We start from the raw sequence: 6,570 nt of genomic DNA, 5'->3' as shown, positions 1-6,570 counted from the left end.
CCAAGAACCAAGTTATATTAAAACTACATGAAGCGTTTCTAGAGCAGTGATCAATAAGACATGTCAGACTTGCAATAGAAAAAACATACAACAACAACAAAAGAATCATTCAAAAAGTAATATTCATAATTAAAATGTTTTTCTAGAATTATATGTATATATTAATGTAAATCATTGATTTATTAATATCAATTTTTTTATATTTAGTTTTCATATATCAATATAAAAATAGTTTATTACTTTTTCAAGAATATTATGAAAATACCAAAGGATCAGCGAGATGATATCTGAAATATGCCAGTAGGAAGGTCCAAAAAAGTGTACAAGGAGATGGTCAAAGAAATGGACATAGTTGCATTACAGAACGAGCCATCTCAACAACAACGTGCTTCTAATGTATTTAACCATATAAATTTTCTATTTGGTACATATAAACAAATAATTTAGCATTTATATTAATTTTCAATTATTTTCTTGCAAATAAGAAAGCAAAATGGAACCCATTCAACACATAAAACATGAAGACAAGGAAGAAAAGGGTTAATATCAAATTTTTTGAGTAATTGTTAATATTTCCTTATAAGAACTTAACATTTCAATTTTGTATATTTTAAGTTGTTTTACAACAATCATACTTGAATGTCTTCAAATAGGTGCTAACATACAAAGGAGTTATCAGAAGAATTGATTGACACTGGGTTAAGTATGGCCCATGGGTTGTGAGTATATTATGTTAGCATATTAAAAATTAATCGTGGATTTTGTAAGTATCTATGTTGTTTTACTTCTTTGATTTTATAATTAATAGAAAAAAAATCATTTATATTAAATCTATGATTTATTATGGGGTATAAAACTTGCAGGAAACAAAGTATGGAACTATGCCAACAGAAGAGTTGTTGCAACAAGGCACGAGACTTGGTTTTGAAACCACATGTACAATTCATGACTCACTTCCTTCTATGGTACATTTTTATTTGATTTACATTGACGTATATTATTTATTTCAATTTTCATTAATCTCACTTGTTATCACCCTAATTTTTTTTTTTTTAACTTTGGAAAGTTTGCCTTGTTTCTAGTTATGGTCTTATAATAAGTTTTGAGTCATCACATGCTTAAAGGGATAAGTGATAGGATTAGAGTCTCAATAGTGTCATTCTCATTTCCAAACCCTTTTTCTAGTCATGGTGTTAAAGGGTCTCTAGGTCATTTCATGCTTAAAGGGTTAGGTCATAGGGTTAGAAGTCTTTAAGGTCATATTTCATTTCCAAACAAAGTTTGACAACCTTATTCCATGTCTTAGAAGTCTCACCTTGTGTTTAGAAGTCATATCTCAAGTCATTTTGAAATTTTTTTGAAATTAGCTACGAATCCATGTTTTTGTAGCATAGACAGTGTAAAAAACCTATTTTGCGCTACGAAATCACTGAAGCAACCTTTTCAGTAGAAAAACCTCTGTTTTCGGTATTAAGTAGTCAACTTTCAAGGGGTTTTTTGAGCCATTGAAAGCATATTTTGGAGAACTAAAAGAGGTTCTTCTTCCTAAAATACCCATCTACAACAACCTCTTTCAGTTTCTTCAAATTCATTATAAGCTGGGAGAAGTTGATGACTCAACTTGCGCTACAAAATGGCTGAAAGTCATTGAGAGAAACATTCTGCTTTCTGGTTTTAGCAGTAAACTTCCAAGGGGATTACTGAGCAATTGAAAACTCATTTGTGAAAAGTGAAAGAGGTTTTTATTCCTAACATACTGAACTACAAAAACATCTTTCAGTTTCTTCAAATTCAGTATGAGGTGGGAGAAATTGATGGTTTAACTTGCGCTATGAAACTGCTGAGAGGAACTCTGTTTTCTGGTTTTAGCAGTCTTCTTAAAGATCTGTTTCTGGCCACATGCAAAAGTATTTTGGAATTTTGAAGGCAATTTCTCTTCATAAAAGCTCCAACTACAATAACCTATCTCATTTTTTTCATAAGTGTCACCAGTTGGGAGATATAAGGCTTTCTTTAAATTCATAATTGCAGAAAACAGATTTCCTGGTTTTCAGGGCTGTTAGGTCATGGAATAGCAGGGTTCATAACAAGGCTGGAGACATCAGCAAATTCGACCTCATGAGGTTGTAGGTGGAAAAGGATTAATTGAAGACTAGATTAGGTTGTTGTTATCATAATAAGGAGTTGTACTCCTAATTGTATTAGGACTCTAAGATAGTCAGTTAATTGTTAATTGTAATTAATAGCCTGTTTTATGGTTAGAATAGGTGTCTAGGATAGGAATTTGAATTCCTCTGATGGTGGATAATATAATCCAAGGTTGTAAAGTTATATATGAAGCATGAGGTTGAATTCCAAAGGGTTGGCATTTGTATTAGCAAAATAAGTTGTGTTATGTGAGCAGACTGTGTGTTTTTCAAACTTAATGCAAAGATCAGTTTGACTACTCAAGATTCACAAAGAGTTTATGTGTTTGATGCTCTTATGGCTTTGCTCAATTTCTTACTTGTAGTGGTATGAGCTTGTGATACTTAGAATTCATTGGAAAATGCTCTAAATTCCTTCACATGCCTGTAAACTTTGTTGTTTCACTATGTTACTGTTTTATTCATAAAGCTAAATTCTAAGTGCCTTGACTTCCATGTTAGGCTAATAATGTTGTTTTGTTGAGGACTATTTTTACTCCATAGCCCAATAGATATTTGGTAATCATAGTTTCAACCAGTCAACAAGTTATACTTCTCTTCATTTCGTTCCTAGATTTAACCATCTAATCATTAATCAAAAACCCTAAACCTAGTGAGAGAGCCCTCTCAAGTTGAGGAGGCTAAGCCTCAACCAAAAGATTGGTTTGAAATAGTTACACTGAGATAGTATGATCAATAGCCTATCAGGGTCCTATTTTGGTGATAACATTTTGGTGCATTTGCCGGGTGTCTAAAGATTACTCATTCCTGAAATCAAGAAGTTGAACTTCTAAAGGTAGCAGGAGCTGAGGAATCTTTTCAAGGCTACAAAACTACCTTGGCGACTCCACACATCAAATAAAAAATTGGAAGGTGACTCCACTGCTAAGAAGATCAGTTGCCTAGATGAAGTTTCAGGATGAGTTCCATTGCAAGAATGAATGCCAGGTATGCCCCTATGAATCGGTCTCATATCCCTGGTTTTCCAAATCCTATGCCAAAGGTCGAATGGTTAGATGATCTTCCAATATTCAGAGATGAAAAGAAAGACAATGCTGCTCTTCATTTGGTTAGGTTCCATATGCATGTACACAATCTTAAGGTTCAGTTCCCTGAAGATTGTCTCATGAAGATGTTTATGACCACTTTAGAAGGAAAAGCATGGTCTTGGTATAAAAGTTTGGAAAATGGTTCAATATATTCGCTTGCTAATTTCCATGATGTATTCTATGAGATGTATAAAGAGTGTCATCCCTCCTTATTGCTGGTCAAAGATTGTTGTAAACATTATGTGAGTCTTATTCAGTATTTGGAAGATTGTTATGAAGATGATGAATTTATGGATGAAGAAATTTTAGAGGCTCTTCATAACAATACATTTCAACAACTAGAAGAAAGGATAACATCCCATGACATGCAACATAGAAATTAGAAAGAGTATACCTATGAAAATCATATTACATCCTCCGAGATTGATGTAGAGATGCAACAAACTTGTCAGTCTTCGGATCATAATGAAGATGAAAATAATTTCAAACACTAAGAAGAAATACTGGAAGAAATTTTTTATAACCCTCAAGCAGAGGAAAAAGTTGATCATTTCTGTAATTCCTTGCAGCAGATTACTTCAAAGAATGATCATAATAGGGAGGAAAATTACATTCTCTATGGGAGTCATGCAAAAAATCAGTTGGATAACTTATCAAATAAATGTTGTGTGACTAAAGATCAGTTGTTAGAAGTAACAGGATGTTATGAGGATCATCAAGCTGATCATGCATTCTCGGATCCTATAGCTAAATACATGGAAGAGTTTTACCATCTAGTGTTTCAGTTTTTCTATGAAGATCAGAGGCAATTTCAGTGGTTGTGGTCATCACAATATCATAGCTGCTTTGAACTCCGATGCAGTCAAAAAACACAAATACCAGATAAAACAAATGATTGGCTACATTGGAAATTTCACATTGATTGAGCTGAAAGAAGTTTACAATTGATAGGATAGGTAGGTAGGAAAATGCAAATAAGCTCAAGGTTGACTGAGCAAGTTTTACTAGGTACAATTTGAAGCAGATTGGGCAGAATTTCAGAGTTTTTTATTTTTAAAGGAATGGATTGCAACACTGGAGCTACTAGTTCTTAGCATACCACAGGGGGCATACTATCCCTAATGGAGCCACTGTTATCACAAAAACCCTCTCCTGATAGGCTGTTGATCAGGAAGACCTTGAGTAACTGTTTCAAACCAACTTTGGGCTGAGGCTTAGCCTCCCCAACCTGAGAGGGCTCTCTCACTAGGTTAAATATTTTAGTAAAAGATTAGATGGCTAACTCTATGAAAAAATTAGAGTATGAATGGTTGAAACAGAGTCAATAAACATCCATTGGGCTTATGGAGTCAGAAAATGTTTAGTATGACAACAATATTAACTTAACATGGAAGTCAGGGCATCAAGAGTTCAATATATCAGTAACACATAAGAACATGTAGGAATGCATAAAGTGGTCTACAAAAGCCTCCTTCAGTTTTGCAAAATACATTTTTGATGAGGAGAAAAAAGCTTTGTCCCAACACCTATATTTCATCCAAAACAGAGTAGGGGACAGTTTCCTAGTTTTTAGGGCAGATGAAGGAGAAGCTATTGGAGGCCAGCTGGGGGGTTATGGACATCAACAAGTTTGAAGTTAAGAAGGAGCAGTTGTCAAAAACCGAATTTATTCCACATCCTAGGTTGTTGCTAGCATAATAAGGAGTTACACTCCTAGTTGTATTAGGATTCTAGGACTGTCAGTTAACAACTAGTTGTAATTAATAGTTTGTTTTAAGTATGAATAGGTGTCAATGTCAAGTAAATTCGAATTCCCCTCAGGTTTAAGGAAGGAATCCAAGATTGTAATTGGCTCTATAAAGGAAAAGAGGTGTAATGCACCAAGGGTTGGAAATTTTGGAGAAAAACACTCATATTGTGTCATTGTAGAAGACTATGTTTTTTATGTAATACATAGTTTGGCTTTTCTGCTCAGGATTCAGAAGAGATTTCAATGCTTGATTGTCTTATGATTGTCCTCATTTCCTCATTTGCAGTGGTATGAATGTATGTTACTTAGAACTCATTGGCAATGCTCTAACTTCCTTCATGCATTTGTAGACTATGTTTCCTACATGTTCTTATGTGTCACTGATATATTGAACTCTTGATTCCCTGACTTCCATGTTAAGCTAATATTGTTGTCATACTAAACATTTTCTAACTCCATAAGCCCTATGGATGTTTATTGACTGTGTTTCAACCATTCATACTCCTTTACTTTTTTCATAGAGTTAGCCATCTAATCTTTTACTAAAACCAGTTTCGTAGTTTTCAATTTGAGTCATCAACTTCTCCCAGCTCATACTGAATTTGAAGAAACTGAAAGAGGTTTTTGTAGTTTAGTATGTTAGGAATAGAAACCTATTTCACTTTTCAGAGATGAGTTTTCAATTTCTCAGAAATCCTCTTGGAAGTTGACTGCTAAAAAGAAGGAGACAAAGCTCCTCCTTTTTAGAGTTTCATCTTTAATATGCTTGTCTTCGAATCCTTCTGCTAACCAAATTAGCCCCTTTAATCACATAAAACATGATGAATTAGTCATAGAACCCTACTCAAGTTGGGGAGGCTAAGCCTCAGCCAAAAGTTGGTTTGAAACAGTTACTCAAGGTCTTCCTAGTCAGCAGCCTATCAGGAGAAGGTTTTGTGATAAGAAGTTGATGACTTAACTTGCGCTACAAAATGGCTGAAAGTCATTGAGAGAAACATTTTGCTTTGTAGTTTTAGCAGTCAACTTCCAAGGGGATTACTGAGCAATTGAAAACTCATTTGTGAAAAGTGAAAGAGGTTTTTATTCCTAACATACTGAACTCAAAAAACCTCTTTCAGTTTCTTCAAATTCAATATGAGGTGGGAGAAATTGATGGTTTAACTTGTGCTATGAAGCTGCAGAGAGGAACTCTATTTTCTAGTTTTAGCAGTCTTCTTAAAGATTAGTTTCTGGCCACATGAAGAAGTATTTTAGAATTATGAATGAGGTTTCTCTTCATAAAAGCTCCAGCTATAATAACCTATCTCATTTTTTCGTAAGTGTCACCAGTTGGGAGATACAAGGCTTTCTTTAAAGTCATAATTGCAGAAAACAGATTTCCTGGTTTTCAGGGCAGTTAGGTCATGGAACAACAAGGTTCATAACAAGGCTAGAGACATCACCAAATTCGACCTCATGAGGTTGTAGGTGGAAAAGGATTAATTGAAGATTATATTAGGTTATTGTTATCATAATAAGGAGTTGTACTCCTAATTGTATTAGGACTCTAAGACAGTCAGTTAACTGTTACTTGTAATTAATAGCA

The sequence above is a fragment of the Pinus tabuliformis genome, chromosome 2_1 (genome assembly GCF_031772625.1).
Source record: "Pinus tabuliformis cultivar Carrire ecotype Pingquan chromosome 2_1, CPIR1, whole genome shotgun sequence".
Lineage (NCBI taxonomy): Eukaryota > Viridiplantae > Streptophyta > Pinopsida > Pinales > Pinaceae > Pinus > Pinus tabuliformis.
This window is presented reverse-complemented; position numbering follows the sequence as displayed.